At 49.0% G+C, this 25,203-nt stretch overlaps 1 protein-coding gene across 1 annotated transcript in view; it reads left to right on the top strand.

The window, feature by feature from the left end:
- SARDH (sarcosine dehydrogenase) overlaps positions 1-25,203 on the top strand; it is a 741,717-nt gene that overhangs the window by 652,721 nt on the left and 63,793 nt on the right. The gene's annotated exons all lie outside the window — the stretch shown is intronic.

Below are 25,203 nucleotides of genomic sequence, written 5' to 3' on the forward strand. Positions count from 1 at the left end.
GAATGAAGGGAAAAAGAAGGGGTGGGGGCAGCGTTTTAAAACACATCAGCGCGCATAAACCCGAAAATGCTTTTACTTACCACATACTCGACCTATCTCCGCGGGATGCAATCCCGTTCATCACGGCGTTTAAGCCCAGAGGGACCGGTAGTGCGGGAGAGATAATCTCTGATGGACTGTGTATTGCATAGATCGCCCAAGTGTGGTATTACGGATTGTGTGTAGGGAAGGGTCAAAACAAAGGGCAGTCAGTGTAAAGTGGGGGGTGAACTCGTGCTCTCCTTCGAGGAGGAGGGATGGTCTACAGTGGTACAGGGTCGTTTTTGTTCACTAGGCACGGAGACTAGAGGGGCTAGGTGGCATTCCTTCGGAGTGGCTTAGGGGCATCTGAAACAACTTCCCTGATACATGTGGCACATAAGGTAAAGGCTAAATACCCGGACCTTTATCGATTGCTTTACGTTGCACAAAAATAAAAATATATATATAAAAAACATATACACAACAAACCTGGACCATTCACATTTGCGATATTTCTGTGTACTTTGCTTTTTAACCTTTAAGTGGTCGAGTTGCTTCATTTCACCTGTATTTTACTTATATCGGAAACAGTGGTCATTTATTCAAAACTTACCAATTTAAGCGCTACAACTATGTTTGCTTTTCACAAAACCTTTATTTAAAATGTTGGCGCACAAATACAGATCTACAACCACGTGGGCCAGCCACGGAGCAGACTGGAACTGTACATGAGGGGATACTTATTTGAACGGAGTCGGTGACCGTTGATTTCATAAAGGTGCGACAAGTGCAATAAAATCATATCGGAAATTCATTGTGGGTAAGTACCATAAGTGTCGAAAATTCGAACTTTCAATAATACCGTAATCAATGACGCGTCAGAACTTAATATCAATTCATTGTCCAAGTGTTCAATCAGTACCCATCCCCTCCCTCCATGTGCTTCAAAAAACTGCATACATATCTCATGATATCAAGGCTGAGCAACCGGAACACAACAGGGAGTTGCGAGTTTCATTTGTACCGGTGCCATTTTGGGTGAGGTCGGGCAGGTCCAAGTATAGTTAAAATGTCTCCACCAACTCATGGTTGGACCAGAGCCTCTTTCGGCAGTCCAAAAGTTTCGTTAAAGGGCAACAGAAGGGGTCGTCGAAAAGAACCATCAGTCAAAGGGGGGAAGGAGGCAGCAATCTTTCCTACCGGGTCATACTGGTGTTCCACCGGAACTGATCAAATTGGTAGTCTGCAGGATTTTGGTCATTCAAACTGAGGCTGGCGCCAGCATGAGAGCGCCGACGTCTCGTGGCTACGTCTTGGTCGTTCCGCGGGCAATCATGGCAGTCATTCCCCATCGGGGGGGCCCGCGGGGGTCGGGGGCCCCTGCGGCTCTCATAGAATCTTCAAAGCTGAGGAGAACGCTTCTGGACGGGGGACTCATTTTCTAGCTGGCAAGCAACCTGGCCATCTTTGCACGCCAGGTCCAATCTTGCAGAGTCGACCGTCATTTTACGAGTTCTGCGGCAACCGGCAGTCGTTGGATAGCAAGGGCAGACGGACTCCAGCCTGTCGGGCGTGGCGTTGCACCGCACGAGTGGACGAACCCTTGTCGGGTGAGTGGAGCGTTGGGGGTGCAGCTGAGGGGCCTCCACCTGGGGAGGTGGGAGAGGCTCGTCCGCGCCGCCTCTCCCTCCCAGTGCACCCCACGCCGTCTTCTGGCGTTGACATTCGTGATGGCCGGACCAGGCGATGAGAGGGGGGGGGTCGGAGGCATAAGCAAGACATCCCCCCCCCCGCAGCCTGCAAGGCGCCGGAAGAGGAGGATGGGAATACCAGTACATTCCGGCCCATCCACCCCACGACCTCTCCGGCCGCTGACATTCGTGATGGCCGGACCAGGCGATGAGAGAGGGGGGGGTCGGAGGCATAAGCAAGACATCCCCCCCCCGTGGCCTGCAAGGCGCTAGAAGAAGAGGATGGGAAGACCAGTACATTCCGGGCCATCCACCCCACGACCTCTCCGGCCGATGGTGGCCAGCAGGGCCCCGCCCTGCACGTGTTGAGGCCTCGTCTTCCGGATGGGCGTGACCGTGGACCTGTTGCACTTCGGGAGCTTCCGGAATGGGGGTAGGTATCTGCTGACTTGTATCTATCTTATGTTACCGTTATTGGGCGTGGCGGGCGGTGGGACAGACATGTTTGGAGCAGTGAGGGGCGGCGGAGCCTAGCTACCTCGTGGCTGCCGTGATGTCAAGCTTGGCTTCTCTCACCACTTTCATGTTTCTTATTGCGGGCTATTTCTAACGTTTCTTATTTCTAGCGAAGTCAAAAAACTCATCAGTGACCTACTGATTTTGCTCGATTTCTTTTTCCTTCCTTTTCTAGTGTGTTTTTGCGCTAAAGTTTCTGTTAACAGGATACGGTGATTACTTCATATTTTACATATGTCCTTTTTATTAGGGGCGCCCTCCGGTTGAGCCAGATGATCTGCCTCTAATAAATGGTCCGGGTGTAACTAGTTTACCAATCAGTGGGGAGTAGATAGGCATGTCAGATTACAACGGGGGACAAAGGTCCGCATTACCTACCCTTCACTACTTGCAAAGACTAGACAGAATATTTCTATTCCACGTTATTTGCAAACAGAGAATACCTCAAAAGAGCTATTCCTTGAACAATAAATGTCCAGACAATCAATCAATCAGTGGGGAGAAAAACAGGCATGACGGATTACAACGGGGGACAAAAGTCCATATTACCTATCCTTCGCTATCTGCAAAGGGAGACAGAATATTCCTATTCTTCTCTGTTTGTAGACAGGGAATATCTCAAAAGAGCGATAATCGATAAAAATCGATAACAAACAATCAGTGGGGAGAAAAATAGGCATGACGGATTACAATGGGGACAGAAGTCTGCATTACCTACCCATCACTATCTGCAAAGGGAGGCAGAATATTCCTATTCTTCCCCGTTTGTAGACAGCGAATGTCTCAAAGAGCAACAGAGCAACCAATCAATCAGTGGGGAGAAAAATAGGCATGACTGATTACAACGGGGGACAAAAGTCCGCATTACCTATCCTTCACTATTTGCAAAGAGAGAGAAACGTTCCTATTCGTCGCTGTTTGCAAACAGAGAATGTCTCAAAGAGAACCAATACTTCAAGTAGCACCCAAGGCTAAATGAACCAATCAATGAACAATACCAGTATTTAAATACCGGTCCCAATATAAACAATCAATCAGACGTAAAGACGTCCTACTTAACCTTACCCGGACCGGACCGTGTGGACAGTTCTTCGCCTTCCCTTTCCAGCGCCCGATCGTTCTCTTACTCCATGTTTTTACCGCAGCATTCCTGTGGGATCCCAGTCAGGACAGTAGGTCGCTTGAGAGAGGTCCGTTCGGAATCGGTGAAATTCATTCAATCGGCAGCCGGACGAGGGCCCTCTCAAGGCAGGTATACTCCAATCGTTCAGATGTTCACCCCATCGTCTGGACCTCTCTTACCGGACCTTATGTCGCTGATGGGCCCCGCGTTGGGACGCCAATTGAGGAAAAACAGCCCAAATTACAACCGATGCCCAGGCTGCTGGCACAAGACGCCTCTTAGTTCCCATCTTGAACAGTTACCAAATAAAGAGATGGGCGCTGGAAGCGGGAAGGCAGGAACAGATTTTTATTTCTCATGAGGAGAGCCTGTCATTTCGGACACACGCACAATGTCTTCAAGAGGTGCTCTAACAAGTTTCTCTGAGGCTCCGTCTTTTATACACAGGTTTATGATGTACAAACATTCCTTATTGCAATAAAGGCACTTTGAAGTACGAAAAGGCATGTTTGGAATCCCAGCTTCAGGCCTATTCCCATACCAGTCGTTCGGATGTCGTTTCCCCTCCCAAATGTAACATGTGATTGTAATCTTGCAGCCGGACATTCCAACAGGACACGAGGGCAAGAGGGGGTGGTCAGATCTAAGGTTGGGCAGGCGATAAGATCGGGTACTTCGGTTGGTGTATCACGTTTTGCTATGCGGGGCCAGGGGGGGTGCATTCATGAGGCTTTGTTTTATGACTTGGGACCGGGTCGAGAGGCCAGGTGTAGCCGGGGGGGGGTCATAAGAAGAGGGGAAGGGTGTTCCTGGGAGGAATGCAGGGGGTGTCGGTCAGGCAGGGGTGTCACTTTTAGAGCAAGGTCGCGCAGAGGGAGAGGGTTTTATGGCCTATGCATGAGAGACCGGGGGCTGTCGGGGATGCTTGCGAGGCTGGGGAGTGAGGGGGAGAGAGAGACGCTGGCTATCGGGAGTGGGCAGAGAGGCCTTGGTGCCTAAAATGGCTGTTGTGTACGTGCGTGCATTGGCCTATTCTGGCGAGATGATGCGGGCAATGCTTCGCGGTATTCGTTCTGCTTACAGCGAGGGGTATGGTGAACACAAATGAACGCCGCTTATGTACATATACATTGTCATTTTCCACACCCGTTGGCCTGAACTTTTTGATTTGATCAGATAGCTCTGGTTGGTGCTTTATGTTTTTAAGCACTACATTTCGTTTATGCTTTAAAAATTCATAACTCCGGTTATACTTATTGGAGTTTGGTAGTTTTGGTCCTATTTTGATCATTAAATTAAGCTCGATTTTTCGAACCAGGTGTGATAACTTTTTGTGTGGTGTTTTCACTGTTTAAGTGTTGCACAAATACTTTACACATTGCCTCTTAAGTTAAGCTAGACTGCTCTGTGCCAAGCTACCAGAGGGAGAGCACACATTCATTTATAGTGTGTATCTGACTAACCCTGGCTAGAATAGTGGATCCTGGTTGGACATACCTCTGCCAACTAGAAACCTAATTTCTAACCATTTATCTCTCTCTTTAAAATTCCTTTACTACGCACTGTACACTTCAACAGAGTCAGAGGGCAGTGCTCCTTTTCTCCATTACAAAATGACCTCCCCTCCCCCACATGAACCTGCTTTCAGATGGCCCATTTACTTATTGTGTGAGATCTCAAAAAGTCAGCTCGTAGCTTTTGCAGGCAAGTGCCTGAGCGCAATAAATCCTAAAAAAGTCAATGGGGCGAGGAGAAGCACTGTAGTCCAGTGCTCCTCGCCATTGTTTTAAAAATAGAACAGTAGCTTGGGTAAAAACTAAACCAAGGAAACGGCCAAGGCAGCGATGCTTTGCAGACACCAGTTGTCAGTAGCACCTCTTTGGCCGATGTTTTAGTCAAACTTTCTTTTCCTCATATGCAGGCACCACGCTCCAGTCTCACAAATACCTCCTGCCACATTCAACTCCTCTAGGAAAAGTAATTGTCTCTTGCAGTAGTCAGTGAACTGGGACTTCTTTGTCTCCGGTATGTATTGATTCTTTATGTGCAGGTGATGCGATGAAAAGCAGTCACTCACATTGAAGTGAGTCAATGCGTCAAGTAAGCTGGCCCATGCTGTAAGCTGTGGTGGACAGGAGGAAAACATGATTGACAGCTAAACAGACCAATAATGATGAAGTCTGACTCAAAGCCCCTCTGTAAGCATATATTATAAGATTATTTTTGAAAATATATATAGAAGCATAATATAATATATATAAAAGCCTGACGAGACAGCGATAGGCCGGACCTAAAAAAAACAATCACATACATGGTGGTCTACTGGCACCAGCAAGCCACCATCCCTGTGATGGCAGCAAATAAAAATGGGTCGCAAATTGTGAGCTACCTCATTAATATTCATGAGGTAGGTTGATTTGCAACCTACTAGGAATTGCTATTTGGGAATCCAAAAATAAATACAATAGGAATACTGATTTCCTAATTGCGATTAGAAGATAATCCCAATTAGGAGATCAGTATTTCTAATGTTTGTACATCTGGCCCTTAGTTCTTTAACATGGCCCTTCATATAACTTTGCACATGCAGCCACATGTGTGTCATAGTCATAGTCAAAGGATTTTATCAATCGCACATACCACCCGAAGGTCTCAAAGCGCTAGCCTAAACCCAGAACATGAAGAAAAGAGAGCTGAGGGAGCAGACAGGAAGAAGGAGAGATCAGTTCGGTTTTAAGAATCTTACAACATTTTCTGTGGTTGGTTTCCATACGTAGATGCAAAAGGAGCGAGTTCCACAGTGTAGGGCAAGGTATGAGAAAGATCTCCAGCCATTCCTGCTGGTACAGATCTTAAAAGGGATGAGGAAATGTTTGATGGAAGATCTGAGGGTTCTGGTGGGTTTATACCATATGAGTTTTTTTGCAAGAAAGCGTGGTCCGTTCCCATAGATGGTTTTGCGGACCAGGCAGTTGATCTTAAAAAATATACTTTTCCTGGTGGGAAGCCAATGGAGAGCGCTCAGACTTGGTGCCAACAAGGACCGATAGGGTAAGTTTCGCGCTATATAAAACTTTATAAATAAAATAAATAAATAAATACAAGTCTGGCAGCTGTGTTTTGTAGCACCTGTAGTTTGGTGAGGAGTTCTGCATTAACGGAGGCCATGAATGTGTTTCCATAATCAAGCCGACTGATGATTAGTCCTCGGACCAGCGTTGTCCGTTCCCCTAGATGGTTTTGTTTACCAGTCAGTTGATCTTAAAAAGAATACATTTCCTGATGGGAAGCCAATGGAGAGATCACAGACTTGGTGCCGACAGGGACTGAGAGGGTAAGTTTAATACAAGTCTGGCAGCTGTGTTTTGTAGCATCTGTAGTTTGGTGAGGAGTTCTGCATTAATGGAGGCCATGAATGTGTTTCCATAATCAAGCCGACTGATGATTAGTCCTTGGACCAGCGGCTTCCGAGATGCCATTGGGACCCATTGGAAGATCTTACAAAGACTGCGCGTTAGCCCATAGAGGTGAGTGTTAGTTCTACTTGGTACTAATGTGGATATCCACCACTGAGTATGTATCTATTCACAAATGCATTCCAGGGCATAATTTAGAGGTTCGAATTAGTACAAACACAGGAGTAAATGACTCTTGCGCCTGATTTTTCAAAAGGACAAAAGAGGGGTTGAGAGGAAATGTGCAAACTAATTTAAGCCAAATATTGTGCTTAATGCCATCATTGCAGAGAAAAGCTGTAACAGCTAGTGGATCTGGGCATTAAATCTGTGCCTGCAATGCCCCATTTTTTCTGAAACACGATAAAATGAATGAAAAAAAAATGGCACTCACCAAATGTATATTTTCATGCCCCACTGTAGCATGAATTTTTAATGACTTTAGAAATCGATTTAAATTTGCTTTGAACATCTGTATGTGTCAGTACGGAGGTTGGGGTGCACTTGTAGGTTTCTGTGTTCCTGAGTTTTTAAATTGTATCTTTTTATGGTTTTGTCTTGCAGTTCATGTGGCATGGTTTATAAATGTATATTTTTAGCTGAGGTCACTGGAGGTTCTCAGTCACTTCATATAAAGGATCGCTCTGTGCTCGAGAGGGCGTGGTCTGGGCACCGATGGTGGAGGCCGCCTAGACGCTGGGCTCCGTGATCGAGCCTACATTTATCCTGCTAAATCGATTCTGGCGACCCCCTACCCAATTTGCCAACCGGGGGAAGGGATCCCCTTGCGGCAGACCCGCAAGCCGGAGCTGAATCCTCCCTACAAACCCGGGACGGATCGACGGCGTGGCGCCGGGGTGTCCGGGTAGCAGCAGTCAAGATGGCGGCCAGGGACAACGAGTTAAAACCCTGATTGCCTGCGGCTGCGGGACGCCCTGCGAGACCTGAAGTGCTCCGCTTCCGAAGCTAGTGCAGCGAAACGGGAGCAGTGGGGCAAAATCGTGCGGGGAGCTACGCATGAGAGAGCGGAGGACTGGAGTCGGCTGCCCCGTTGCTGCGGGCCGATCAGAGGTGCAGAGCGCAATCGCCCGGGGGGGTGGGAGCGGCTAAACCCTTCCCGCCAGTGCTTGATCTGCAGGGAGGCCTGGGACTGTTAACGTGAGGCACATAAGTACCGTCGATGAGGGACTACCGACCCAGTGCCTGAAACACTTGACATACTGAGAGGCACGGCGGGAGCCACAATTCCTTCGCCCCACCCCCTTGCAGATGATCGCGCGGGGCGCATGGTGGGCCTGAGATCCATTCCAGAGCTGTGACTGCTAGATCGGGGCTCCGGCTGGGACCAAGTAAACGCCGACAGAGAGATCAATATAGTGGACCACTGCAAGGGGCCTTCATGGACCCCCCCGGAGTTGCGGCTGCACTGCCATAGCTTGCTGGGGGGCTGCAATCGGGGGGCGCATCGCCACACAAAAGACGCCTCCCCACGAACAACCGGAGGATCCTGTGACGAGGGGCGCATCCTCGAGAGCATTGATGGCACCTGGGGCCCTGGGGCCTGACCGCGAGCAGTGCTCCTACTGGAACTGCCCCCCTGAGGTTGTGGCGGTGATAATCGGTGGCCGCACGCCGGAAGTGGAGGACGGCGGCGGCGACAACGGCTCCGGAGACCACGGAGGGTGAGCTGCTGGGTGAAGGCGCGTGGAGGCCATACGGACCAACGGAGGTGCGGGACGCGACCGTGTGGCAGGGCCACAGTGAGTGGCCGCTGGTTTGCCTGGACACCGGGCGTGGGACACCAATTGCTATGACGGAGACCCCGGCTGGTGAAGCGTAGCGGAGCGGGACGCGACGGAGATTCCTGAACGCCCACTGCTGTGACCAAGTGCACTGGGAGGACATACACTGCTCGTAATGCGATGAAACTTCGCTGGTGGGTTCCGTGATCTGGATACCCAAACGCCGAATCGTGCACGCAGTGGCTCCCTCCCCCCACGGGCACGCAGACTCTGACCTCCTCCTGGACCTCCGAAGGGTGAGCGCGCCACGCGATCCTGCGGGGCAAGGCCCTATTGGCGACTGCAGCGAAAGATAACAAATTACCGGGCAGAATTTGGGAGGTGCACGTGACTTGGGCCTATGAAGGGGCTATCCCTGGACAGGCGTCGGACCAACAACTGACTCACTGCTGAGCCTAGGTACAAAGCTGGACTGTCCATTACACCACACGGACCTATCCCAACACTTGGGTCCAGCCGGGCTGCTGAGGCGCGACTTGCCTTGCTGCGGCCAGAAGGAGTGAGATCTTGCCTACTGCCTCCTGGAGACAATCTGCCGTGCTGCTTCAGGGGACGAGTACATGCGGCGCGCCTGGATAACGTCTAGAACGGTTGCTGGATTACGGCCCACAGAGTGCTGATTGCGCGGAATGCCCGGGCCCTGGGCAATATCTCTCTATCCACCACAAGTGCGACGGACAACACCACACCGTCATGGGGAAACCTAAATGAACCAAGGGTGGTGCTCAACCCGCGTCGGACACCGAGGCGTCGGACAAAGGAGATCACTCTGACCCCGGCCGCTCACGGGACCCCCAACTGCATCTGCAACTAGACAAGATCCGGACAGCAATAGCGGATACCCGCACGGCGTTGCAGCAGGACATCGCGCAGGTGGCTACAGGAGTGGGTCTTCTGCGGGCCGATCATGGCAAACTGGCGGACAGGGTTAAGCTGATAGAGACCACAGTTCAAACCCTAGAACCGGTGCAAAAAGAACTTACATCCACAATCACCAATGTGGTAGATCGCGTGGACGCGCTAGAGAGGAGAGCTGAGGAGGCGGAAGGACGTAACCGCCGGAACAACGTCCGAATAGTGGGCCTGCCGGAGAAAGTGGAGGGGCGATACATGGTCCGCTACCTTGAAGAGCGGCTACAGACGGTGGTGGCGCCGGTGGGACTGTCCTCTTTCTACACACTGGAGCGGGCGCATAGGGTCCCGGCGGGGCCGCCGCAACAGGGTCGTCCCCCGCGTCCAGTGGTAGCTAGACTGCTGCACTACCGGGACAGGGATCGGCTGCTCCAAAATGCATGAGCTAATGGCCCATATCAGGTGGAGAGCAAAGTCAATATTTTCCCAGACTATACTTATGAAACGCATAGCCTTCGGACCTCTTTCCTAGCGGTCAAAAGAGAATTGAGAGCGGAGGGACTACAATATTCCTTACTCTTCCCAGCTAGGCTGCGTGTGATTGTGGACGATACTACTAGATTCTTTGATACACCGGATGAGGCCTGTGCCTGGCTTGAACTGTACAAATCCGGCAAGGATGTCCTTGCCCCTCGACCAAGGCTGGAATCTGAGGGACTGCCACAACGGAAATGGCGGCACTTCGCAATAGGCAAAGAAGGCTGAGGAGGCCATCACTTTCGGAAACGGCGGCGGAGCGACAAGGAGTCCTGGAAGCGATGAATGCATTATCAGGTCAACGGGGGTCTCCATCGCAGGAAGAGGCGGGATCAGGAAAAGGTGATGAACACTCGGACACTGAGCGATCTGACACGGACAGTGTGCCTTTGCCTGTGGTCACTCCAGCAATGGCGGAGGAAATAATAGATGAAGGCTAGAGACACCCGGTGAGCTGTAAGAGTTCAGTATACAGACTTTGATGGGACGCTTTCTATGTTATCGGGAGGGAGTGTTTGATTGTTTATGGGTGGTGGGTGGCCATTGAAATGCTTCTTGCCAAAGGCTCGATCGTGCGGTAGAGGGCCTGGAGTTTGGGTGGCTGCCCATTGGCAACCAACCCTCCCTTACTGCCCTTAAGGCATACCCACAGTGGCTGCTGTTGGGTTTAGTCAAATGTTGCTATTTGGAGATGTTTGGACGGGAGCTCGTTGGAAAGTGCTAGGCCCTGTTCTGGGGGGGTGGGGGGTATGGGAGATTTGGGGACATTAAAGGCAGGGCTCATCATCGATGTTGACGTTTTACCACACTTGAGGCTCTTGGGGAGCAGTAGGGGTGGACTACGCAGGACATTGTGGGACAATGAGTGAAATGGCTAATGTGAAATGTATAACCTGGAATGTGAGGGGGCTACACACCATGTCACGCCGCCACAAAGTTCATGCCTATTTGACAAGGAGGGGGGTGCAGGTCGCCCTACTCCAAGAAACACACTTGACAAAGACTGAAGGGATAGCATTACAGCGTAGATGGAGGGGCCAAGTATTTAACACCACATACTCAGCGTTCGCTAGGGGTGCTTTAATTTGGATCAGGGCTGGGGTTCCTTTTCAGCTCACCAAACAAATCATAGACCCGGAGGGAAGGTTTGTAGCTGTAGCAGGAAAACTACGGGGTAGGGACATTGCCTTTTGCAGTATATACGCACCAAATGTCGATCAGGTGGCCTTCCTGGCAAAGCTATCAGGGTCCTTGGCGCAGTTCCTTGTGGGGCCGGTCATACTGGGAGGCGATTTTAACTCAGTCCTAGATGTCTCCCTTGATAGGTCACACCCCCCTTTGGCGGATTCCCCGACGCACCACGTAACTAGAGGCAGAGTGGAATGGCAAACTAGGTGGGGACTTGTAGATGCCTGGCGCGCGCAACACACACAGACCCGAGATTATTCACATTTTTCTGGCATGCACGAACTCCAGGTGAGGTTGGACGCCATATTGTGCTCCCCTGTAGTGCTGCCTGCAATCCTGACGACTGAATATCTAGCGAGAACGCTGTCCAACCACAATCCCTTATTAATTGCCCTGCGGTGGTCTCCTAGCACCTCGTGTGTCCCCACTTGGAGGCTGCACCCTGAGACGCTGGAGGACCCCCTCTTTCAAGCTGCGCTGGAGGAGGGGATTTCTTAGTACTTTGAGGATAATGCCGGCACGACAGAGACAAGAGCGACGGAGTGGGACGCCTTTAAGGTTGTTATACGAGGGTTTTGTATAGGGAAATATGTGGGAGTACGGAAAGTACTACTGGCAGACCTAGATAAGGGGGAGAAGACACTCCGCGAGGTAGAACTCTTAAGGCCTGGTCACCCCGACCTTCAAGACTGGGTCAGTGAAGCGAAGGAGGTGGTGGCGGTGGAAACGGAGCGCTTGCGCAGCTGCGAATACAAGGCATACACAGCTAGGACCCATGCGTAGGGCGACAAAGCCGGGACCCTGCTGGCTTGGCTTGCCAACCCCTTGAAGAGAGGCTCCCCAATAGTGTCAATGCGCATGACTGACAGAGAGGAAATCTACACCCAACCAGAAATCCTACAGTGCTTCACGGAATATTATGAAATCCTAAACAAACGGACGTTAACGAATAGCACCCCAGCCATAGATATCTTTCTGGAGGGGCTCTGCTTCCCTGAATTGGATCAGGAACAAGCAAAAGACCTAGGCAAAGATATCGAGCTCGGGGAAATACACAGTGCCATCAAGCGTATGGCACGTAATAAAACTCCGGGCCTAGACGGACTGCCCATAGAATTCTATGGAAAATACGTTGACATTTTAGCACCCAGACTGCTTGAGATCTATAAAGAAGCGAAGCAGCTGGGACAGTTGCCACACACTATGCGAGAAGCGCTGGTGATACCATTACTGAAGCCGGGGAGGGAGAGTGGAGACACAGCATCGTACAGACCACTGTCGATGCTAACCACGGACTACAAAATACTGAGCAGCATTTTAGCGTCTCGACTGTTGGAACACATGACCACTCTGGTCCACGGAGACCAGGCTGGATTCATTCCGACGCGGAATACGACCACGAGTATACGCCGTTTGCTGCACCTACTAGAGGGTGACCATCACGGAACCCGGCACCCGATGATACTATCGGTGGACATAGAGAAGGGGTTTGACAGTCTCGAATGGGAGTATCTTTACGCAGTGCTGCGGCGCTTCGAAATGGGGGAAGACTACCTGCGTTGGACGACGGGCCTCTACGCCTCAGCAGTAGCCAGAGTAAAAACAGGCACGCTGATATAGTCGCAATATCCAGTTGAGAGAGGCATGAGACAGGGGTGCTCACTGTCCCCATTGCTGTTCACCCTGGCAGTGGAGCCTCTTGCGATGACGATTCGGACAGGCCACCACTTTCGGCCGTTACACAGCCGGGCCGGGCAACAATTTATTTCGTTATACGCCGATGACCTCCTACTTTTTCTTGAAGACGTTGACGAGGCAATGCTGAGGGCTGAGACTCTCCTAACGCGCTTCGGCGAGATATCCGGCCTGAAGGTGAACTGGTCCAAAACGTGCTTGTTTCCTGTATGCCAGGGGGAGCTCCAACCCAGCACGATCAGGGAAGTACATTGGGAGCCCAGATGCCTGAAATACTTGGCGTGCATGTCTATCATGCGACGACTGACATATTGGAGGGTAATATTAACCATAGTTTGAGAGCACTGAAGAGCAGGATATCCTTTTGGGCTACTCTCCCGCTGTCAGTGGCGGGCCGAATACCCTTACTAAAAATGGTGGTGCTCCCAAGGCTCCTTTATTACTTCAGGACATTGCCAGTGTGGATACCCGCTGCAACCTTCCGACTCCTGAAATCCATGATAGTATCCTTTCTTTGGGGGGCGGGTCGGCGAAGAGTAGCACTGACCACCCTAAGCTAAGATTTACTACTGCCATGGGGTGATTTCTCTGCACTCCATCAATGTTTGTCACCTGATATGTGGCACCAGGAAAAAGTTGCCTTGAGGGGACTAGATTCTCAGTCACCATAGTGATGCTAGCCCCTGTGTCTCTGTAGGCCTCAACTTTTTGACCATTGATGATGGGCTCTTGTCTATACTTGCTCAAAGTATTTGGGCAATCAGTGAAGTTGGCAAACCCCATGCCATTTTCATAGACAGGAGTATCTGTGTTAGGGGACCTGGTTAGTCCACCTGGGTTCCAAAAGTAAACCCACCCAGATTCCTGGGGGTGCTCCCACCACCTGGGGGATTACTACTAGTAGTAACAGGGGGTGTTTGAGCTGTACTTGGAGGAATATTTTCTTTATTACTGTTCTTTGGACAACAGCTGTCTGTTTTCCAGTGGCCAGGCTTTTTACAAGCATGGCAATAAGGTTTCTTCTGGTCAGAGAAGTTGTTTTGGGACCCACCCCCATCCTTGGAGTTTTGGGGCCCTGTGGGAGACTTGTCTTTAGATTTATCCCCATCCTTCTCTTGAGCCTTGGAAGTATCCTTCTTCTGGTCATTACCCTGATTCTTAGGCCTAATCCTGGTTCTGACCCATTTGTCTGCCTTCTTACCCAATTCTTGTGGAGAGGTCAGATCTGAGTCCACCAGGTGCTGGTGTAAAAGCTGGTTCTGACAATTACTTAGGATCTGCTCCCTCATAATCAAATTATACAATCCTGTATAGTCATGTACTTTGCTGCCATGTAGCCAACCCTCCAGAGCCTTAGTAGCACAATCTACTAAATCAGTCCAGTCCTGAGTCTGTGCTTTTTGGGTGTCTCTGAACAACAACCTGTATTGTTCAGTGGTTAATCCAAACCCCTCAATAAGAGCACTCTTCAGGACTGTGTAATTTTTAGCATCCTCAGCTCTAACAGTGAGGAGCTTATCTCTCGCTTTCTCAGAAAAGGAGAGCCACAAGATTGCTGCCCACTGATCTGAAGGGACCTGCTGTACCATGCAGGCCCTCTCCAGAGCAGTTATCCATTTGTGGATGTCATCCCCATCTCTGTAGGGGGCACAATCTTACTCGGGTTTCTAGTATCATAGGACCTGTCTTTATCTCTTGGGATAATGCTGCCACCAGTGGGAGTCTCCCCACTTAACTTTTGCTCTCTTGCAAAAGCTAGTCTAGCTTGGGCCAGGGCTAATTCCTCTCTTTCTATTTGGAGATTAACTGCTCTCATCCTGGCTCTATGCTCTATTCTTTGAGGGGAAGTCATTCCTCTCTGTGATTCTCTTGAGGCACTAGAAATGTGAGAATCCCTGGAAGGGCTTCTATCTCTCCTATTGCCTGGGAGAATCCTGTTATGTACTCTGGGGAGGTGCTGGCCCTCTCCATTTCCATGTAGGTCCAAGTTGGCTTGGCTAAGCCTTCCAACTGGTACCTGGTTAACCCCTTGATCCACATCTGAATCTTCTCCATTTGACTCAGGGTCTGCCTCCTCATCTTCTACATCTGGGGAGGTGTTCTCTGTGTCTGGGGGGTTCACTCCTTCTCCTGATCCTGAGGGGACTATCTTGCCTTTCTCAAGGTCATCCTTTTCTAGGATGGCTATCATGATAGGAATGGTAGGGTTGTGGCCCTTTCTCAGCTTCCTTGCAGTGCACAAGGCACTCAAGTCTCTATGGCTGAATCTGTCATAGTCTGAGGTTGCCTTTGGAGGGTCAACCACCACAGGTAGAGAGCCTGTAGGTTCACCTGTGCCAGACATGACTCTAGTGTGGTGTAAGTGATGCACCTACCTACACTAAGTGTTTTCCTACTGTACCTTACTAGTGAGTTGTAGTCAGGGTGTGCTAAGCCCTTTCCTCTACAACTACTAAGTCCAGTAGAACTTAATATGCTAAGCTTTGTTTATATGTACCTAGGTACTTAATGTGATCTTTCAATTTGAAATAAAGATTGCAATGGTAAAACAACAGCAAGCTCAAATCCGCACCGCTGCTCACCAATGTGAGAAGTTGGCCTGGTATATGATGTCCACAGTTCTGTGGGTACCTTGTATCAGTCCAAACAATCCCTTATGGTGATGGTTGTAAGTCAACCTTATAGACAAGCTATCCTAGGGGTAGCATGGACTAAGCAGCCTTAAAGGCTTAACTCAAGAGGGCATGTGAAGCAAGCTGTTTTACCATATGCAATCCTGTAATATCAAATGAAAGGACACCACACAAGTTATATATTATAAAAATATATGTATTTATTCTCAGAAAAATCCCCACTACTCTTTATGAGCAATGAAGCACAAGCGTTTAAACAAAAGCACAATATAACATATACAAGTTGCACGTTTTTGGATGAGGCCGGTGGCCACTCAAACCATATATCAAAAAAGTGGTATAACAATCACTAATCGATCGGGGGTAAGGCCTGGGGCCTTGGGAATCACTGGGACTACACTGGACTAACAGCAGTTAGGACGGGAGTAGCCCGCGGGATTCGGGTGCAGTGCAGAAAGTGCACGCATGCACCAATGTAAAGTCAATGGTGCGTAAAAGTTATCGTTTTACAGATTAAAGAGTCTTCCGACTGGACTAGGACTACCAAACTTTAGAGTTAGGCACTAGAGGTGTGCACCAGTGTAAGAACACCGGCGCTAGTAAGTTACCTCACCCACAGGAAGCGGGTGCATCGATGCCAAAGTGTGTCGGGTTTCGTCACGCAGTTCGATGGTGCCTGAAGATGAAGATGCTGCAGGCGTCTAGAAGAGAAGTGTCCGGTGCGATCCAAGGGTGGATCGAAGTTGTAGAGTACCTGAAAGCAGAGGGGACAGAGTCTGGGTCACTGGGCAGTGACCAGGAAGGAACCAGGAAGGAACCAGGCAATGTCGGGCGCAATCAGGTCGATGTTGGGTGCCTTGTCTCCGCTGCCACGTGGACTCTGGGGCACCGAGGATGTCCTGGAGTGGATCACGAGCTGTCCCACAAAGGCTCTCGCTGTCGGCGGTGTCGGCTTCCGGATCGGAGTCAACAAACCTTGGCAAAGGCAACCCACGCAGGATTCGAAGAAGGCTTAACACTCGGACCAGCAAGGTCAGAGTGGGTGCTCCTTTTCAGGGGAGCGAGTGCCAATCTGGAGCAACCAGATCAGCTGTGTAAATTCTTGGGTTCGTCGGTTCTGGGGCCACTAGTCAACGGGCAAGCGACCGGACCAACGCGTCAAGCAGGAAAATGCAAAAGGGCCCCACGCAGCACTCGTCGAGTGTGGAGGGGTGAGCTTCGGTGCAAAAGCTGCTCGGGGCTGGAGCTTTTTGCACTCCAATGCACAGCATCGAGGAAGCCTCGGGTGCTGCACGGTCAGTGCTTCGTGGTTTATTCAAGATGGCCGCTCCCACGCTCCAGGTCGCCTCCACGGGTCCCAGCTCTGCATGGACTGTGGATCGGGCTGTTGGAAATCAGGATAGCTGGCTCTTGTCAGTCTCTGTAGCTCGAGTTCCGGCGGGAACTGCAACAAAGCAAACGTCGAGGTGCTGGATGGTACCTGTTTGCACAGGGTGGTCACTCCTTGACCACAAGGGAGATTCTTCAGTCTTCCACGTCGAGTGGGATGTCGAAGGGTCCAGAGTTTCGTTTCATAAGTTTCAGTCAGGATAATCTGATGTGCATTGGCACTGCTCCCACCTATATTCCAAATCTGGGGGCTGGATTACCTGCTAGGTCCCTCCTATGGGTGGGACCCAGGAAGGGGGTGGTTACACCCCTTTCCTTTGTCCAGTTTGCCGCCAGGACTGGGGCTGGAGTGCCCCAGAACCGGTTTGACTGGAATCTGCCCAGGGACACCTTGTGCGCCTCAGGCAGTGTCTAGTTTCATTCAACCCTCCCTGCTACAATCCACTATCTCCTGTCTGGGGTGGTGTGACACCTCCCTGTGACAGGAGATCCTTTGATCAAGCCTCCTCTGTCGAGTATCGGTCAGCAGCAGGAGGCCAGACTCGTGTCTGTGGCAGCAGCATCCATTTTGTGATGCTGGGGTTCTGGTTAGGATTAACCGCATTTGCAGCAAGTAACATGTCTTCTCCCTCTAGAAGGGTGGAATGCTACCCCCGTCGCCAGAACTGACGAGGGAGTAGTATTCCAAAGTGTATGACACCAAACACGACATGTTTTGATAAAGCCAAACCAAAGTTAGCATTAAACGCGAGGATTATAATTCACTTAAGAGTATATGGTATGGCAGTATCACTGGAACAGCTATAGGGAAATGGTCCCGCAAGCTGCAGACAGGCTCAGCTCATGCCAGAGCACTATCTCACATAAAACCAAGCACTCTGCCTCCAGGGTTGTTAAGGCCTGCTCTAGGAGTGGCTGATAGGTATATATGTGTCCAGATATATGTTTAGAGATAGGTATACTATATCTAAGCAAGGGGTGATTACACCACCTTGCCCCAGCTGAGTGATCAGCCAGTTGTGTCACTTTTAAGCATGGGCGGATTTTGCGGATCCACGATTCACGAATTTGCGGATTCACGGATCGTGGATCCGCAAAATCCGCGGATTATGCGGATCGGCGGATTTGGGGGCGGGGCTTCCTCGAGTGTGTGGGCGGGGCCAAACGGACGGGGCTTCCATGCGAGCGCACATGCCGCTTGTGTGTATAAAAGGTCAGAGACCGATCAGAGCAGCAGAGTAAGAGACAGAAGCCCCTGGTATATTTGGGAAGAAGGCACATCTGCCCAGCCTCCCAACGCTCACGATTGTTTTTAGGGCTGATGAATGAGTCACTGCATTTGCGCTTCAACTAGTTCCAGCGACCAAGTGTGTGTTACTATGCAATCGCGCCGAAGTGCGCAGGGGTCCCTTGAGTGAAATGTCCATCATAGTGGGTAAATGGCGGGAAGACGGTGCATGCCGCTTGTGTGTATAAAAGGTCAGAGACCGATCAGAGCAGCAGATTAAGAGACAGAAGCCCCTGGTCACAGGAACAGCACGGGGATTCCGCTCGTCAAAGTCAAAGATGCAAACGCCTCTGGCGAGCATCACAGCGGATTTTCGATGGTATATTTGGGAAGAAGGCACACCTGCCCAGCCCCCACAACGCTCACGATTGCAGTGTTTCCTGCTGAGGTTTATTTTTTGTGCCAGGACCGTCGTGCCCGAATGAACCCTGCCCTTCATATTTATTCAAGAAGACACCACCGTTTGAATAATTTACGATGGCGCCGGCAAGCTGCCAGCGCCATCCTGCAAAAGTTACTTAATTAGCTTCAACAGGAAGCTCCAACTGATAAAATAAAGCAGGCGCTCGAGCCTCTGCTTTATCTTATCTGTTAGAGCTTCCTGTCGAAGCTAATTAAGTAACCATTTGAGGATGGCGCTGGCAGCTTGCCGGCGCCATCGTAAATGATGTAGGCTTGAACTTTTGACCGCAAAATCCGCTCCGATCGCGGATTGCGGATTCTCGGTAAATTCGCGAGAGTTCGCGGATCGCGGATTTACCGAAAATCCGTAAAATCCGCGATCGGAGCGGATTTTGCGCTCATGCTTAGTCACTTTAAGAACCAGCCAGGGGTGGCAAAAGCTATGCTTCAGCCCCTGGTAGGCCTTGGATGCACCTATGCCCTGGGCACCTATAGTGCACTGTACAGGGTCTGATAAGGTGTCCAGTACCAATTTGGTTATGCACCTAGGGTGCATGGAGTCCATTTTAAGAGAGAGCAGATAGCCTGGGGCCCTGATTAGCAGGATCCCAGGCCAACTAAGTCGAATACCAGCTAAACACTAGGCAAAAAGTCTGGGGTAACCATAGTCAGGTATCCACCCTCCTACAAGCGGGAATCCAGGTTATAGGCGATTTATTCGAAGATGGAGCATTGTTGCCATATCCAACACTTCAAGAACGGTTTGATCTACCAAGGGGTGGCTTCCTCCTACATGCAGCACTGACACGAGCAATACAGAAGCATTGGAAGGAGGGACCAACGGAGCCATAGACAACAATGGCTTGCCAGTATGTTATGATGGCGGCGGGGACTTTTAGAGCGGTCACTTGCCTCTACTCCAGAATGATCAATGAAGGGCTGCCACCACTAGAAGCGCTGAAGCTTAAGTGGGAAACTGATATAGGGAAGGATATCCCCGAAACAGTGTGGGCTCAGATACTGCGGAAGGCCTGGAAGAGCACGCGCAACGCCAGATTCCAACTGGTAAATTTTTATATCCTCCACCGGGCGTATTTAATGCCAGGAAAGATCAAAAAATACTTCAATGTGGATACTGCAGCATGCCCTCGCTGTACAGAGATAGGAGTGGAATTGGATCATATGATCTGGTCGTGCCCCGACTTGACGCTCTATTGGGGGGAGGTGGGTGACACTCTTAACGCGATAACAGAAAGGGGTTTGGTATTTGATAGGGCTGTGGGTGTCCTACACTGGTTTCCCCATACCCCTAGAAACAAGGTCACAAGCAAGTTTATAGATATTGGGTTCATATTAGCAAAGCGAGAAATCACACGGCACTGGAAAGCAGCGATTAAGACCTACTAGCGTCAGGTGAAAGAACGAGTTTCTTAAATGGGCTAATGGAGAAAGTGTGCTGAGATTTCAAACTGCGCGCAGACAGAACAACGACAAGGCGTTAGAAGCAGCACAGGCATGGGATGCTTTAGTACAATCACTGCGTGACTATGGCACATATGATGAACCAGCGGAATAGCGACACTCTAGATGACCATCCCTGGGACATGACAGGCATACTATATTGAACACTTATTAACGGCTCCTGTACACACAAATTATCACGACGGTAACCAACTGCGGACATCAATGATGGAGATCCGGGGAGGAGGGTGGGTAGCTGGGGGTTGCATTAGGTTATTAACCAGGGTCACACTGAGAGTCATTCTGATCAGGACTCATGGACTTGCACTAGTTTTATCCTGACCCTTTCCCTGAACCTGTTACCAAGGGGGCTTCTTCTAGGGATTTAGACAGTGTGGGTCATGTAGGTGTTGCTATATGCTGTGCGATTAAAACCCAATACAATTTGTTTAAAAACAAAAAAAAGGATCGCTCTGTGCTTAATCATGCTTTTGTACAACTCTACACTCCCCATACTCATTCTTCTGCACAAGAGAGGGCTGTGCGCTCACTAACGTTTCTTCTCAGAACCACTTTTTTTCACCCTCGCGCCCACACTAAGAGCCTGTTTGTTCGCCCTCACTTCTCACGTAGCATACGCATCCGATAGGGAGTTCCTGTGCAGGCTGGTAGTATAAGTAGCCCTGCAAGGAATAAGGTACATTTCTCAGTGCCCCACTGCCCACCTTTTAAGCTTGTATACTGTTCAACATTGCAGTTTTTCCATCTTGGATTCAAATAATTCATCATGGCTGCTTCGAGACCCTTCCTTGTTGATCATATATGTTGTTTTACCATAGTCAGGGGCAAACCGTAAGCCCTTGCAGCCCCTGTGTCAGAGGGGGGCCCCCACCTTAAGGGGCCCTCAATCCTTCCGGGGGGCCCACTTCTGCCCTAAGGCCAATGAACACCTGTAGAGATATGGGAGATTTAGAGGGGAAGGGGGGCTCTTCATATTCTGCAAGGGGGCCCAATGACATACAATAAAAGTATTCTACAAGCAGTAATTTATCCTTTGACAACACTTCGGGAGCCCAAAACGACCACCTAATTATTTGCTACAGGGACCTACTACAAGCTCCTGTCCAATAGCTCCAGCAGTACAATTTCCACTACTACAAACTCCAGTTCATTTGGCTCCAGTCCACAGGCTCAAGTCCAGTGCTTTGTAAAATATTTAAATAATAATACTAAATAACTGAGTGCTGGTCCCCAAAATTGGCAGGGAGGACTTACCTCCAGCTCCACCACATCTCCTAGTGGCCCTTCTGTCAGCCACTGGTTAATGAGCAGCATGCACACCTTCCGGGGGGGGGGGGAGGAGAGGAGAGGAGAGGGACAGGGAGGGAGGAGGGAGGGCGTGAGAGAGAGAAACACACACAGACAGACAGACCGACCGACCGACCGACCGACCGACCTTCTGTTGTGGTTCATCGAAATAGAAGGAGGACCGTCAATACATTGAAATGGTGCAGGACTACCATAGTGGCAGTCCTCTTATTTCTAGACTAAATGGAGAAAGGACTAATCTGCTGTTCCCTGATAGCCATATTGGTACCAGGACAGTACTATAGGTGACAGAGATCCAGTCACCTGAAATAAGTGCTGGTGGTATCCAGAGGCACCCATCTGCACAAATTATCTACTGCTTTAGACATGCAGCTAAAGCCTTGTAATGGAGCACCACAACTCCAGTTCTGAAAATCACTAGCAACACCTGGACGTGCAGGCAGAACTTGGCAATCAAATGTTTTTATGCCTTTGGCATGGTGATATTTCTTTTGCCTGGTGACGCTAATTTCCAGAGGGCATTTTTCTGTTTTCCATTTTGTTACCAGGACAAGGAATGCAGCTTCTGGAAGCGTTCACATTGATTGGAGAACTTTCATAAACATGTATAATATTTCCCCTATGTTCCGCTCCTGGCGGTGTGTGTAAGTTTTTATGGGAACTTTTTTTTGGGCGGATTTATATAGTGCGAAGAAATCCTCTCCCTGTTCCAACAGACGGTAGTTTGTGTGCTTGTGTACACATCTAGGGGCCAGATGTAGAACGCCATTTACGTTACCGACCGGCCGAAATCGGCCGTTACCGACCGGTAAATGGCGAACTACATCTGGCATTTGGCATGTAGGGGGCATCTCATTTACAGAATCGGTAAATTTACCGATTCTGTAAATGAGATGTAGGTGGCACTTCAAAGAGTGCCACAGGCCCTTTAGGAGTCGGTATTTACCACCCAATCCTTTTGGGTGGTAAAATACCGATTTCCTGTGTACATGCACATCTGTGCCAGTACACCTATGCCATGTGACACACAGACATGCCCTTAGGGCATGTCTGTGTGCCACATGGCACACAAGCCTGCAATTGGGGTGCTACAGGGTGTCAAAGTGACACCCCGTTCCCCCTGCCAGGATTCGGTATTTACCGAATCGGTATTTCTCATTGATTCCTATGGGCTTCAAAGCCCATAGGAATCAATGGGAAATACCGATTCGGTATTTACCGAATCTGTAAATACCGAATGTTACAGATTCGGTAATTGTGATTTTAGAATTACCTACATCTGCCTCCTTCTAATTTACCGATTCATAAATACCGAATCGGTAAAATTCGGTATTTATGAGTCGTAAATTAGAATTACCTACATCTGGCCCTAGGTGTCTAAAAGTCTGTTCTTGTATGTTACTCTCTCTTGTTCCATTTATACGTTTTCTCTAATGGGGTAATTGTGAAAGTGAACGTTGTGAACGAGTGCAGTTCCTCGGTGTAAATAATTATGTCAGTTAGGTTTTGAGTCTATTGTGTTTGCCCATGTTGTACTTTTTTTTACATTTATAATCACACACTAAAGTACTAGAGACAAAAAGAAGCATAATTAAGCTGTGCAACCCCCACCCATAATAATTAAAGTAATTAAGTGACCGCTAAGTCTTCTATCTGACCCACATTTTCCTTTGGACATTTTGATGCCTTCAGCAGCCAGAGTCCAAAAAGGAATATTTACAAGTCTTCAGTAATCCTCGGAATCCCTCGGGGGTAAGAGATTCCGCGAATCTCAGAATGGAGGCCTTAATCTTTATTTTGTACAAATATTGTATTTAATTAGCTTGCAAGGTTTCATCTCTACGACTGTATATTGCTACATGGTTTCTAAGGAGACTAGAAGATGTTTTGAAACATTTTCTGGTACTCGTAACACACTTTTTTATGCTATCTATAATCGTTCTATAATAGAGTAACATTGTTTACTGTACAGTAAAAATCACATCCAACAATACAAATAAGGGTTCCTCAAAGAAACCATTAACACATCAAACTTGTCATTGGTTGTAGCCTGTTCTTACTTATAAAGAAGACAAAAAACATTGTTAGTCACGTCGCGGGGTGCATTTAAAAAAAATATATCATTTTTGGGAGTTTTATGTAGCGCGTACTAGACCCGAGACATCGGGTATCGGAGCGCTTTACATGAGCACCTATTTCGTTACAGATGGACACATTCATTTTTTTTGTTAGGCACGGGGAATTTAAGTGATTTGCCCAGAATCACAGGATGTTGAGCGTCGTTGCCGAGACGTGAACCCGGTTCCCCATCTTCGAGGTCGACCGCTCTAACCGTAAGGCTACATCCTCTCCCATTAAAAAATTATAAATGATCAACCACGTGTCCGCAGTAAACTATTCTTTTGTCTTAACTCACTGTGTAGAAAGAGTGAGGTAGGAACAGCACCCAAATCTACGAATTGACACACGGGGGTTAGCCAAATGACTTCTTTTCTATCCTAAGGATCTCCTTTTAGATTGAGCTGAAGGTGTGCAAGTGAATCAGTAGATGCTGGTAGATATTGGACACTGGAGCAGAAACATTCTGATAAGAACTTACATGTGAAAATAGAGTTAGATGTAAAATATTCTTAATTGTTGTATAAGATTCAGCATTTATTATAGAGGCACACTAGAGCTCAAGGGAAGTCGAAATTGTTCGGAAATTCTTCTGTGTGCCAGTCTGAGACAGGAAGTAGGGTGGACAAAATTAGACTAGAGTTGCAGATGACGGCTGAACGAGGTTGCTCGTCTCAGAATGTTAGAGATAGCATTCATGCTGAAGTTCTGCTAGCTAAGATGACAAATATAAAGGTGGGGTTGAAACTGCTAAGGTTAGTATAGGTGATGAGACCATCATATCACTGCAGCCAGTGTCCCCCGTCAGTTCCCTCCATGGTAGTCCTGTAGTTTCTTTCACATCGTTTTAGGTCACAAAGGACAGGTTGAAGAAATCTTCATGCTTTCAAATGGGCTTGCAAGGGCCATTGGTGAAGAACGTGGCAAAAAAAACAGCATTATAAAGTTAAATGATATAAGGATGCTTGCACACCATTCCACTAGTCCATTGATAATTTATTCCATGTGTGCCACCTCCAAGAAACCATCACAATGTGCAATCCAGGTTTGTTTGGAACAACACTATGCTATCAAATAGCTTCTATATGCTTTACCTGCAGTCATTGAGTGAGCCATCAACAGGGTGTGAAAATCAATGACTTCCTTCATGTTAGTAAGGACAACATTCTTATAACCTCCATCAGTCAGAAAGTGGGTGCAACCATGTGACTATCATTCAATATAAGGCCCTATTCGATGCCTGGTAGTGCTATCACAAAAGAAATATTGAGAAATGTAGCTGCGTCTGCTGAATTACTCTTGGACTGGGTAGTTCAATGCATATTCTTGCACCGTACACATTGTAGCACCGAGGTGTGCATTGCCAATATCCAGCTTTCTATATTTTATGCACAGCTCCCAAAGGCATTAGCTCTGGGCTCCAAATAGCTGTACTGTCGGCTTCTCTTTTTGGTAGTTTTGACAACCTTTTCCCTTCCAATCGACTAAAGCGCTGGAACACCTACCAAACACTGCTTTTCAGGACTTTTATGACTTGGCCTTCAACAACTGGGCAGTTTCCACAACCTTAGTGTTCAGGAATCAGTAAGGTTGGTCCTGTTGACGGCGCCAGTGAGCTAGCAGTTACGCCCTGTATGCAACCGTCGGCCCTGTTGTGATGTGGTGTCATAAAGTACTCCTTAGTGGGTTGTTGGAAAGATCTT

The sequence above is a fragment of the Lissotriton helveticus genome, chromosome 5_1 (assembly GCF_964261635.1).
Source record: "Lissotriton helveticus chromosome 5_1, aLisHel1.1, whole genome shotgun sequence".
In the NCBI taxonomy this organism is placed as follows: Eukaryota; Metazoa; Chordata; class Amphibia; order Caudata; family Salamandridae; genus Lissotriton; species Lissotriton helveticus.